Source organism: Triticum dicoccoides, chromosome 1B, assembly GCF_002162155.2.
Source record: "Triticum dicoccoides isolate Atlit2015 ecotype Zavitan chromosome 1B, WEW_v2.0, whole genome shotgun sequence".
Classification (NCBI taxonomy): Eukaryota; Viridiplantae; Streptophyta; class Magnoliopsida; order Poales; family Poaceae; genus Triticum; species Triticum dicoccoides.
In genome coordinates, this window is record NC_041381.1 from 70,654,778 (window position 1) to 70,668,073 (window position 13,296).

A 13,296-nucleotide genomic window follows, 5' to 3' on the forward strand; every position below is an offset into this window, starting at 1 on the left:
AAATACTGGGTGGTAAGCCTTTTGTTAGCGGATCCGCAAGCATATGCTTCGTTCTTATATGTTTAACATCAACTGTTTGATCCTGGATTCTATCTTTCACAACACGATACTTTATGTCAATGTGTCTGGCAGCATTACTTGACCTATTGTTACTCGTATAGAAAACTGTTGGTTCATTACCGCAGTACAATAAAATTGGTTTAGATATGTTGTCAACCACTTTAAGTCCGGGAATGAAATTCTTTAGCCATACAGCCTGCCCGGTGGCCTCATAACATGCTACAAATTGTTCTTGCATCATAGATCCAGCAGTCAACGTTTGTTTGGAGCTTTTCCACGATATAGCTCCTCCCGCGAGTGTGAATATATAACCTGACGTGGATCTCATACTATCCACACACCCGGCAAAATCAGAGTCTGAATAACCAACAATTTCTAGGTTATCAGTTCTTTTATATGTAAGCATGAAATCCTTAGTTCCTTGCATATAACGCAAGACTTTCTTTGCGGCCTTCCAATGGTCCGGTCCTGGATTTGATTGGTATCTGCCAAGCACCCCGGTTACAAAACATAATTCTGGGCGTGTACACACTTGAGCATACATGATGCTTCCAACAGCTAAAGCATAAGGAACCGACTTCATCTGATCAGTTTCACATTGGTTCCTCGGACATTGAAATGTCCCAAACTTATCGCCCTTAACTATAGGAGCGGGTGAGGGTGAGCACTTATGCATATTGAATTTTTTTAGTACTCTCTCAAAGTATGCCTTTTGAGATAGTCCTAACATTCCTCTTGACCTATCTCGATGAATCCTGATGCCGAGGACATACGAGGCTTCACCAAGATCTTTCATATCAAAACTGGATGACAGAAAATTCTTGGTCTCATGCAGCATATCCTTATCGCTACATGCCAATAATATGTCATCAACGTATAGGACTAAAAATGTGAACCTACTGCCTTTAAACTTAACGTATATGCAGTTGTCCACAACATTTTCGGTTAAACCAAAAGTTTTGATAATTTTATCAAACTTGAGGTACCATTCTCTTGAAGCTTGCTTCAAGCCATAAATCGATTTCTTTAGACGACATGCTAAATGTTCCTTCCCTTCCACAACAAAGCGTTCTGGCTGAGTCATGTAAATGTTTTCTTTTAAGTCACCATTCAGAAATGCCGTTTTTAGCATCCATTTGGTGTAGTTCTAGGTCGTAATGGGCTACTAATGCCATTATGATTCTAAAAGAATCCTTGGTTGACACGGGAGAGAAGGTTTGCTTATAATCTATGCCTTCTCTCTGTGTATACCCTTTTGCCACTGGCCTTGCCTTGAACCGTTTGACATTCCCTTTGGAATCATACTTGGTTTTGTAGACCCACTTGCAGCCTACTTTCTTAGCTCCATCGGGAACTTCTACTAAGTCCCAAACGTCGTTTGAGCCCATAGACTTCAACTCATCTTCCATGGCAACCAACCACTTGGACAAATTTTCGCTTTTAATGGCTTCCTTATAAGAGGTTGGATCCTTCACCTTTCCAAGATCATTCATATCCTCAAGCAAGTATGTGATATAATCATCTGATATGGCTTTCTTACTCTCACGACGTGGCCTGCCCACAGGAGGAGGTGGTGGAGGAGCATCATTGTTCTGGGGGTCATCTTCATTATGCGACTGGTGATCCTCTTCACCTTCTGGATTGACATTAGTCTCAGGATCACCATTAGCCTCAGGACCTGAAGTACTAGATTGAGGATTAGCTTGAGACGTCACTACACTTTGTAGTGGAAAAACAATCTCTTGGAGAGTCGGGGATGGAACACACACCCGTTTCTCCTCAAGATTGATCTCCCTTATTTCGGTGGCTTCGTTATCCTCAAAAAATATTGCTTGTCGAGTCTCCACATACTTGGTGGTGTGACTCGGACAATAGAAATGATATCCCTTTCCCCTATGAGGGTATCCAATGAAGAAACAACTAACTATCTTTGGATCTAATTTCTTAAGTTGTGGATTGAAAATTCTAGCCTCAGCGGGACAGCCCCATACACGTAAGTAATTCAAGCTCGGTTTCTTTCCCGTCCACATCTCGTAAGGTGTGTTCAGTGCTACTTTAGTAGGAGCGAGATTTAGCACATGTGCGGCTATCTTTAATGCCTCCATCCATAGGCTGACTGGTAAACTTGCATGACTGAGCATGCTTCGCACCATGTCCATAAGTGTGCGGTTTCGGCGTTCAGCCACGCCATTTTGTTGAGGTTCACCAGGCATTGAATACTGGGCAACAATTCCATTCTCAGAGAGAAACTTGGCAAAAGGTCCTGGAATTTGCCCATAAGGAGCATGCCTACCATAATACTCTCCCCTGCGATCTGATCGTACAACTTTTATTTTAGTCTTTAGTTGGTTCTCGACTTTGGCTTTGAACACTTTGAATTTGTCCAAAGCTTCCGATCGATCACGTATAGGATAAATGTATCCGTATCGAGAGAAGTCATCTGTGAAGGTAATGAACGAATCAAAACCATCCATAGACTTAACATTAAGGGGTCCACATATGTCAGTGTGTATGAGTTCAAGGACACTCGTGGCTCTTACCGCTCCTTTCTTAATCATTTTTGCGTATTTACCTTTTATACAGTCAATACATTTGTCTGCATCAGAGAAGTCTAATGGAAGGAGTACGTCATTTTAATAAGTCTTTCAATTCTCCCCCTCGAAATGTGCCCTAAACGACGGTGCCACAATTTCGAGGTACTCGTACCCTTCCATTTCTTCTCAATATTACATACATCACTCACATTCAGGATAGAATCATTCAATGATAACATATATAATTGGCCTCGTCTGACGCCGAGGCCTACGTTCTTATTACAATGATTCAAAACAAACTGTTTGTTCCCAAACTTGCTCTCAAACATGTCATCATCTAGGCAAGATACAGAAATCAAATTCCTACTTAAGGTAGGGACATAAAGAATATTATTTACATGAAGACGGAAGCCAGTGTGGAGTTCTAAGGTGATTAACCCTATGGCTTCAACATCAACTTCGACTCCATTTGCCACCTTAAGTCTTCTTGCGCCCCTTGCCATGGTTTGGATTATATTTGAGTCCTGCATAGAATTGGCAATGTGCGAAGTTGCACCTGAATCAATCCACCAAGAGGTACTAGAGTAATCTGAAGGAAATATGCCCTAGAGGCAATAATAAAGTTATTATTTATTTCCTTATATCATGATAAATGTTTATTATTCATGCTAGAATTGTATTAACAGGAAACATGATACATGTGTGAATACATAGACAAACATAAAGTCACTAGTATGCCTCTACTTGACTAGCTCATTAATCAAAGATTGTTATGTTTCCTAACCATAGACATTGTTGTCATTTGATTAATGGGATCACATCATTAGGAGAATGATGTGATTGACATGACCCATTCCATTAGCCTAGCACTTGATCGTTTAGTATGTTGCCATTGCTTTCTTCATGACTTATACAAAGTTCCTGCAACTATGAGATTGTGCAACTCACATTTACCAGAAGAACACTTTGTGTGCTACCAAACGTCACAACGTAACTGGGTGATTATAAAGGTGCTCTACAGGTGTTTCCGAAGGTACATGTTGGGTTGGCATAATTCGAGATTACGTTTTGTCACTCCGATTGTCGGAGAGGTATCTCTGGGCCCTCTCGGTAATACTCATCACCTAAGCCTTGCAAGCATTGTAACTAATGAGTTAGTTATAAGATGATTTGTTACAGAACGAGTAAAGAGACTTGCCGGTAACGAGATTGAACTAGGTATTGGATACCGACGATCAAATCTCGGGCAAGTAACATACCGATGACAAAGGGAACAACGTATGTTGTTATGCGGTTTGACCGATAAAGATCTTCGTAGAATATGTAGGAACCAATATGGGCATCCAGGTTCCACTATTGGTTATTGACCGAGAATAGTTCTAGGTCATGTCTACATAGTTCTCGAACCCGTAGGGTCCGCACGCTTAACATTACGATGACAGTTTTATTATGAGTTTACAAGTTTTGATGTACCGACGTTTGTTCGGAGTCCCGGATGTGATTACGGACATGACGAGGAGTCTCGAAATGGTCGAGACATAAAGATTGATATATTGGACGACTATATTCGGACACCGGAAGTGTTCCGGGTGATTTCGGAGAAAACCGGAGTGCCGGAGGGTTACCGGAAACCCCCCCAGAGAGTTAATGTGCCACATGGGCCTTGGTGGGAAGAGAGAGGGGCGGCCAGGAAGGGCCGCGCGCCCCCTCTCCCTCTGGTCCGAATTGGACTAGGAGGGGGGCGCCCCCCTCTTTCCTTCCCCTCCTCTCCCCCTTCCTTCCCCTCCTAGTAGGAGTAGGAAAGGAGGAGTCCTACTCCTACTAGGAGGAGGACTCCTCCTCCTGGCACGCCCAACAAGGGCCGGCCGGCCTCCCCCCTCCCTCCTTTATATACGGTATGGTGAGATGAAGCGGCCCGGACCGACATTACGCGTACGCTTATGCGAGACTGGTTTCACCGCTACGAGCACTCGTTGCTTAAAGGTGACCGGCGGGTGTCTGTCTCTCTCACTTTAGCTGAATCGAGTGTGGCTACGCCCGGTCCTTGCGAAGGTTAAAACAACACCAACTTGACAAACTATCGTTGTGGTTTTTTATGCGTAGGTAAGAACGGTTCTTGCTAAAGCCCGTAGCAGCCACGTAAAATTTGCAACAACAAAGTAGAGGACGTCTAACTTGTTTTTGCAGGGCATGTTGTGATGTGATATGGTCAAGATGTGATGCTATATTTTATTGTATGAGATGATCATGTTTTGTAACCGAAGTTATCGGCAACTGGCTGGAGCCATATGGTTGTCGCTTTATTGTATGAAATGCAAACGCCCTGTAATTGCTTTACTTTATCTCTAAGCGGTAGTGATAGTCGTAGAAGTAATAGATGGCGTAACGACAATGATGCTACGATGGAGATCAAGGTGTCGCGCCGGTGACGATGGTGATCACGACGGTGCTTCAAAGATGGAGATCACAAGCACAAGATGATGATGGCCATATCATATCACTTATATTGATTGCATGTGATGTTTATCCTTTATGCATCTTATCTTGCTTTGATTGACGGTAGCATTTTAAGATGATCTCTCACTAAAAATTATCAAGAAGTGTTCTCCCTGAGTATGCACCATTGCCAAAGTTCGTCGTGCCCAGACACCACGTGATGATCGGGTGTGATAAGCTCTACGTCCATCTACAACGGGTGCAAGACAGTTTTGCACACGCGGAATACTCAGGTTAAACTTGACGAGCCTAGCATATGCAGATATGGCCTCGGAACACGGAGACCGAAAGGTCGAGCGTGAATCATATAGTAGATATGATCAACATAATGATGTTCACCATTGAAAACTACTCCATTTCACGTGACGATCGGACATGGTGTAGTTGATATGGATCACGTAATCACTTAGAGGATTAGAGGGATGTCTATCTAAGTGGGAGTTCTTAAGTAATATGATTAATTGAACTTAAATTTATCATGAACTTAGTCCTGGTAGTATTTTGCAAATATAGCTTGCGTTGTTGCTCTCATATGTTTTTTTTGATATGTTCCTAGAGAAAATTGTGTTGAAAAATGTTAGTAGCAATGATGCGGATTGGATCCGTGATCTGAGGTTTATCCTCATTGCTGCGCAGAAGAATTATGTCCTTGATGCACCGCTAGGTGACAAACCTATTGCAGGAGCAGATGCAGACGTTATGAACGTTTGGCTAGCTCAATATGATGACTACTTGATAGTTTAGTGCACCATGCTTAACGGCTTAGAATCGGGACTTCAAAGACATTTTGAACGTCATGGACCATATGAGATGTTCCAGGAATTGAAGTTAATATTTCAAGCAAATACCCGAGTTGAGAGATATGAAGTCTCCAACAAGTTCTATAGCTAAAAGATGGAGGAGAATCGCTCAACTAGTGAGCATGTGCTCAGATTGTCTGGGTACTACAATCGCTTGAATCAAGTGGGAATTAATCTTCCAGATAAAATAGTGATTGACAGAATTCTCTAGTCACCATCACCAAGTTAGTAGAACTTCGTGATGAACTATAATATGCAAGGGATGACGAAAGTGATTCCCAAGCTCTTCGTGATGTTGAAATCAACGAAGGCAGAAATCAAGAAAGAGCATCAAGTGTTGATGATTGACAAGACCACTAGTTTCAAGAAAAGGGCAAAGGGAAAGAAAGGGAACTTCAACTAGAATGACAAGCAAGTTGTCACTCCCGCGAAGAAGCCCGAAGCTGGACCAAAGCCTGAAACTGAGTGATTATACTGCAAAGGAAATGGTCACTAGAAGCGGAAATGCCTTGAATATTTGGTGGATAAGAAGGATGGCAAAGTGAACAAGGGTATATTTGATATACAGGTTATTGATGTGTGCCTTACTAGTGTTTATAGTAGCCCCTGAGTATTTGATACTTGTTCGGTTGCTAAGATTAGTAACTCGGAACAGGAGTTACAGAATAAACAGAGACTAGTTGAAGGGGAAGTGACGATGAGTGTTGGAAGTAGTTCCAAGATTGATATGATCATCATCGCACACTCCCTATACTTTCGGGATTAGTGTTAAACCTAAATAAATGTTATTTGGCGTTTGCGTTAAGCATGAATATGATTTGATCATGTTTATTGCAATACGGTTATTCATTTAAAGTCAGAGAATAATTGTTGTTCTGTTTAAATGAATAAAACCTTTGATGGTCATACACCCAATGAAAATAGTTTGTTGGATCTCGATCGTAGTGATACACATATTCATAATATTGATGCCAAAAGATGCAAAGTTAATAATGATAGTGCAACTTATTTGTGGCACTGCCGTTTGGGTCATATCGGTGTAAAGCGCATGAACAAACTCCATAAAGATGGATTTTCGGAATCACTTGGTTATGAATCATTTGATGCTTGCGAACCGTGCCTTTTGGGCAAGATGACTAAAACTCCGTTCTCCGGAACAATTGAACGAGCTACTGACTTATTGGAAATAATACATACCAATGTATGCGATCCGATGAGTGTTAAGGCTCGTGGCAAGTATCGTTATTTTCTAACCTTCACAGATGATTTGAGCAGATATGGGTATATCTACTTGATGAAACATAAGTCTAAAATAATTGAAAGGTTCAAAGAATTTCAGAGTGAAGTGGAAAAATCATCATAACGAGAAAATAAAGTTTCTACGATCTGATCGCGGAGACGAATATTTGAGTTACGAGTTTGGTCTTCAGTTAAAACAATGTGGAATAGTTTCACAGCTCACGCCACCTGGAACACCACAACGTTATGGTGTGTCCGAACGTCGTAACCGCACTTTATTGGATATAGTACGATCTATGATGTCTCTTATCGGTTTTACCACTATCATTTTGGGGTTGTGCATTAGAGACAGCTACATTCACGTTTAAAAGGGCACCATCTAAATCCGTTGAGACGACACCATATGAACTATGGTTTAGCAGTAAACCTAAGCTGTCGTTTCTTAAAGTTTGGAGTTGCGATGCTTATATGAAAAAAGTTTCAACCTGATAAGCTCAAACCCAAATCGGAGAAGTGCGTCTTCATAGAATACCCAAAGTTAACTATTGGGTACACCTTCTATCACAGATCGGAAGGCAAGTTATTCATTGCTAAGAATGGATCCTTTCTAGAGAAGGAGTTTCTCTCGAAAGAAGTGAGTGGGAGGAAAGTAGAACTTGATGAGGTAACTGTACCTGCTCCCTTATTGGAAATTAGTTCATCACAGAAATCTGTTCCTGTGACTACTACACCAATTAGTGAGGAAGTTAATGATGATGATCATAAAACTTCAGATTAAGTTACTACAGAACCTCGTAGGTCTTCCAGAGTAAGATCCGCACCAGAGTGGTACGGTAATCCTGTTCTGGAAGTCATGTTACTAGACCATGATGAACCTACGAACTATGAGGAAGCGATGATGAACCCAGATTCCACGAAATGGCTTGAGGCCATAAAATCTGAGATATGATCCATGTATGAGAACAAAGTATGGACTTTGATTGACTTGCTCGATGATCAGCAAGCCATGTTAAATAAATGGATCTTCAAGAGGAAGACGGACATTGATAGTAGTTTTACTATCTACTAAGCTCGACTTGTTGCGAAATGTTTTCAACAAGTTCAAGGTGTTGAACACGATGAGATTTTCTCACTCGTATCGAAGCTTAAGTCTGTCTGAATCATGTTAGCAATTGCCACATTTTATGAAATCTGGCAAATGGATGTCAAAACTGCATTCCTTAATGGATTTATTAAAGAAGAGTTGTATATGATGCAACCAGAAAGTTTTTGTCAATCCTAAAGATGCTAACAAAGTGTGCAAGCTCCAGCAATCCATCAATGGACTGGTGCAAGCATCTCGGAGTTGGAATATATGCTTTGATGAGTTGATCAAAGCATATGGTTTTATACAGACTTTTGAAGAAGCTTGTATTTACAAGAAAGTGAGTGGGAGCTCTGTAGCATTTCTAATATTATATGTGGATGACATATTGTTAATTGGAAATGATATGGAAATTCTGGATAGCATGAAAGGATACTTGAATAAGAGTTTTTCAAAGCAAGACCTCGGTGAAGCTACTTACACATTGAGCATCAAGATCTATATAGATAGATCAAGACGCTTGATAAGATTTTTCAATGAGTACATACCTTGATAAATTTTTGAAATAGTTCAAAATGGAACAGTCAAAGAAGGAGTTCTTGCCTGTGTTACAAGGTGTGAAGTTGAGTAAGACTCAAGACCCGACCATTGTAGAAAATAGAAAAAGAATGAAAAGTCATTCCCTATGCCTCAATCATAGGTTCTATAAAGTATGCTATGCTGTGAACCAGACCTATTGTATACCTTGCTCTGTGTTTGGCAAAGGAATACAATTTTGATCTAATAGTAGATCACTGGACAGCGGTCAAGAATATTCTTAGTGAAGACTAAGGAGATGTTTCTCGATTATGGAGGTGATAAAAGAGTTTGTTGTAAAAGGTTACATCGGTGCAAACTTTTACACTGATCCAGATGACTCTAAGTCTCAATCTCGATACATATTGAAAGTGAGAGCAATTAAGCTAGAGTAGCTCCATGCAGAGCATTGAAGACATAGAATGTTTGCAAAATACATACGGCTCTGAATATGACAGACCCGTTGACTAAGCCTCTCTCACGAGCAAAACATGATCATACCTTAGTACTTTTTTGGGTGTTAATCACATAGCGATGTGAACTAGATTATTGACTCTAGTTAACCCTTTGGGTGTTGATCACATGACGATGTGAACTATGGGTATTAATCACATACAGATGAGAATATTAGTGTTAAATCACATGGCGATGTGAACTAGATTATTGACTCTAGTGCAAGTGGGAAACTGAAGGAAATATGCCCTAGAGGCAATACTAAAGTTATTATTTATTTCCTTATATCATGATAAATGTTTATTATTCATGCTAGAATTGTATTAACAGGAAACATGATACATGTGTGAATACATAGACAAACATAAAGTCACTAGTATGCCTCTACTTGACTAGCTCATTAATCAAAGATGGTTATGTTTCCTAACCATAGACATGTGTTGTCATTTGATTAATGGGATCACATTATTAGGAGAATGATGTGATTGACATGACCCATTCCGTTAGCCTAGCACTTGATCGTTTAGTATGTTGCCATTGCTTTCTTCATGACTTATACAAAGTTCTGGCAACTATGAGATTGTGCAACTCACGTTTACCAGAAGAACACTTTGTGTGCTACCAAAGTCACAACGTAACTGGGTGATTATAAAGGTGCTCTATAGGTGTCTCCGAAGGTACATGTTGGGTTGGCATAATTTGATATTAGGTTTTGTCACTCCAATTGTCGGAGAGGTATCTCTGGGCCCTCTCGGTAATACTCATCACCTAAGCCTTGCAAGCATTGTAACTAATGAGTTAGTTATAAGATGATTTGTTACAGAACGAGTAAAGAGACTTGCCGGTAACGAGATTGAACTAGGTATTGGATACCGACGATCAAATCTCGGGCAAGTAACATACCGATGACAAAGGGAACAACGTATGTTGTTATGCGGTTTGACCGATAAAGATCTTCGTAGAATATGTAGGAACCAATATGGGCATCTAGGTTCCGCTATTGGTTATTGACCGAGAATAGTTCTAGGTCATGTCTACATAGTTCTCGAACCCGTAGGGTCCGCACGCTTAACGTTACGATGACAGTTTTATTATGAGTTTACAAGTTTTGATGTACCGAAGTTTGTTTGGAGTCCCGGATGTGATCACGGACATGACGAGGAGTCTCGAAATGGTCGAGACATAAATATTGATATATTGGACGACTATATTCGGACACCGGAAGTGTTCCGGGTGATTTCGGAGAAAACCGGAGTGCCGGAGGGTTACCGGAAACCCCCCCGGAGAGTTAATGGGCCACATGGGCCTTGGTGGGAAGAGAGAGGGGCGGCCAGGAAGGGCCGCGTGCCCCCTCTCCCTCTGGTCCGAATTGGACTAGGAGGGGGGGGGCGCCCCCCTCTTTCCTTCCCCTCCTCTCCCCCTTCCTTCCCCTCCTAGTAGGAGTAGGAAAGGAGGAGTCCTAGTCCTACTCCTACTAGGAGGAGGACTCCTCCTCCTGGCGCGCCCAACAAGGGCCGGCCGCCCTCCCCCCTCCCTCCTTTATATACGGGGGCAGGGGGCACCCCATAGACACACAAGTTGATCTACGGATCGTTCCTTAGCCGTGTGTGGTGCCCCCCTCCACCATATTCCACCTCGGTCATATCGTCGCGGAGTTTAGGCGAAGCCCTGCGCCGGTAGAACATCATCATCATCACCACGCCGTCGTGCTGACGGAACTCTTCCCCGAAGCTTTGCTGGATCGGATCCCGGGGATCGTCATCGAGCTGAACGTGTGCTGAACTCGGAGGTGCCGTACGTTCGGTGCTTGGATCAGTCGGATTGTGAAGACGTACGACTACATCAACCGCGTTGTCATAACGCTTCCGCTTAGGGTCTACGAGGGTACGTGGACGGACACTCTCCCCTCTCGTTGCTATGCCATCACCATGATCTTGCGTGTGCGTAGGAAATTTTTTGAAATTACTACATTCCCCAACATAATCAACATATAACATTTCATCAACGAAAGTAATTTCATCAGTACCTTTCTTCATCAACCATTTGAGAAATTCTGGACAGTCTTTCTGATAATGACCCTCATGCTTGCAAAAGTTGCACTTGTTTTCTTTAGGCTTATCGTCCACCTTCTCCTTTGCTTTATATGAGTTTGATGAATGTTTCTTAAAGAACTTCTTTTGTGGCTGTTGCTTAGAAGAGCTTGCTCCATCATGTTTTCTCTTGGAGGAGCCAACCAAAAAGTCTTAGTCCTTTCCTTGCCTCTTAATCCTCTCTTCTTCCTCAACAATTCTTGGAGATATCTCCACGATTGTCCATTTCTCTTTAAGAGAGTTATAGTTAATCTTAAATTGATCAAACTCTTCAGGGAGGGAGTCCAAGATCATGATGACAAGGAGATTGTCATTGAGCTCACATTGTAATGCCTTCAATTTGTTACAAGCATTCACCATCTTTAAAATGTGAGCCCTGACATCACCATCATTATTATACTTCCCAAGGAGCTTGTGAAAAAGTTCGTGCGCATAAACCTTGTCGGAGCCTTTGAATTGCTCCTCCAGGGCTACCATGAATTCCTTAGGAGTATCTTTCTTGGGTAGTGCCCCAATAATGTCAGGTGATATGGATGATCTCATCACAATCATAGCAATGTGATTTGACTTTTCCCATATCTCCATCTTGGAATCATAAGTTTTCTTTAGTTCAGCATACCCCGTGACACCAGCAGCGGGAGCCACGGGTTTATCCTCCCGTAAAGCATAATCGAACTGATGGACGACTAGGCATAATTCCATCGAGTTCTTCCAACGAGGGAAGTTGCTACCTGTCAACGGTTCGACAGTAAACGCAGCGGAAGCTGTAATGGACATGAAAGAGTTTTATGAGTAATTGACATGAATATGAAATTTTATGTTGGCAAAATAAAATAGACATGCCATGTATTTTATTTCAACTCCATGTCAAAACACCGTTGGGTAGAAAAAACATGGAATTAAAATATCATAAGTGATGACTCATAATAATAAAACAACGTTGGTCCGAATTAAAATCAGAGTCATTTTCATTCTCAATTTAGACATCAACATAAGAAAAATATCATTTTTTTATGTCTAAAAAAATCATCATGTAAACACATAATAAATCCTGAATAAAATATCTCGTTGGTTCAATTTTACCCAGAATAATAGCATGTTTTAATTCATTATTATCTCAGATATTTTCTGGCTAAAACAGTGCAAAAACTTAATGTGTATTAAATGAAAATGCACTGAAAAAGACAGAAAATGGCCAAAATTTGTATGTGTCCGAAATACCCCACAGTTACACGTAAAAAAGGGGGCCAGCCCAGCAGCAAGACACGTAAAAAAAACTTTTAGCTGGACTGTAACAACCTGGGCCGTAGCCCACGGCCGAAAATGGCCCATCAGCGCCCGATGGCCCAGCTCGGAGCCGCGCGATGCTCTCACTTGTCGGATCGAGCCGACGGCGAGGATCGCCCCGCAGCTGAGCAAAAACAGGTGGCCTGTTAAACCCTATGTCATTTCCCCCTCTCCCCCGCATTTCACACTCCCGAGAGCGGCGACGGCGTTCGACGGCGCCTCGAGGCACGCCGGCCATGGCGGTGCGCCGGCTGCGCTCGGCGGAGGAGCGTGCAGCAGGATGAATCCCACCCGCTCCCCCGTCGAGCGTGGCCCCGGCGTCCACAGATGGTGCTTCGCTCGGTGGGTGAGGGGTGCACCAGCCACCGCGGTTGTTGGGGTCGACGGCGACGTGCAGGGCGACGGACCGTACACGCGCGCGTCCGTAAGAGCGGCGGCAAGGCGCAGGAGCATTCCGCGCGTCGGTCAGGGCACGACGGCGTCGCGGCTGCGGTGGGCGTTGTGCGGGCCCCGAAGGGAAAAGGCGGCTACACGGCGCATTTGGTGAGAATTTCTTCTCATTTTCTTCTCCAATTCATGTACATTAGTTGCTTGATGTGGGGAAAAAGCAATCCTAATTTCAGAATTAGGGTTCTACTGAATTGGGGAAAAAATTAGGGTTCTTGAATAAGGGGTTT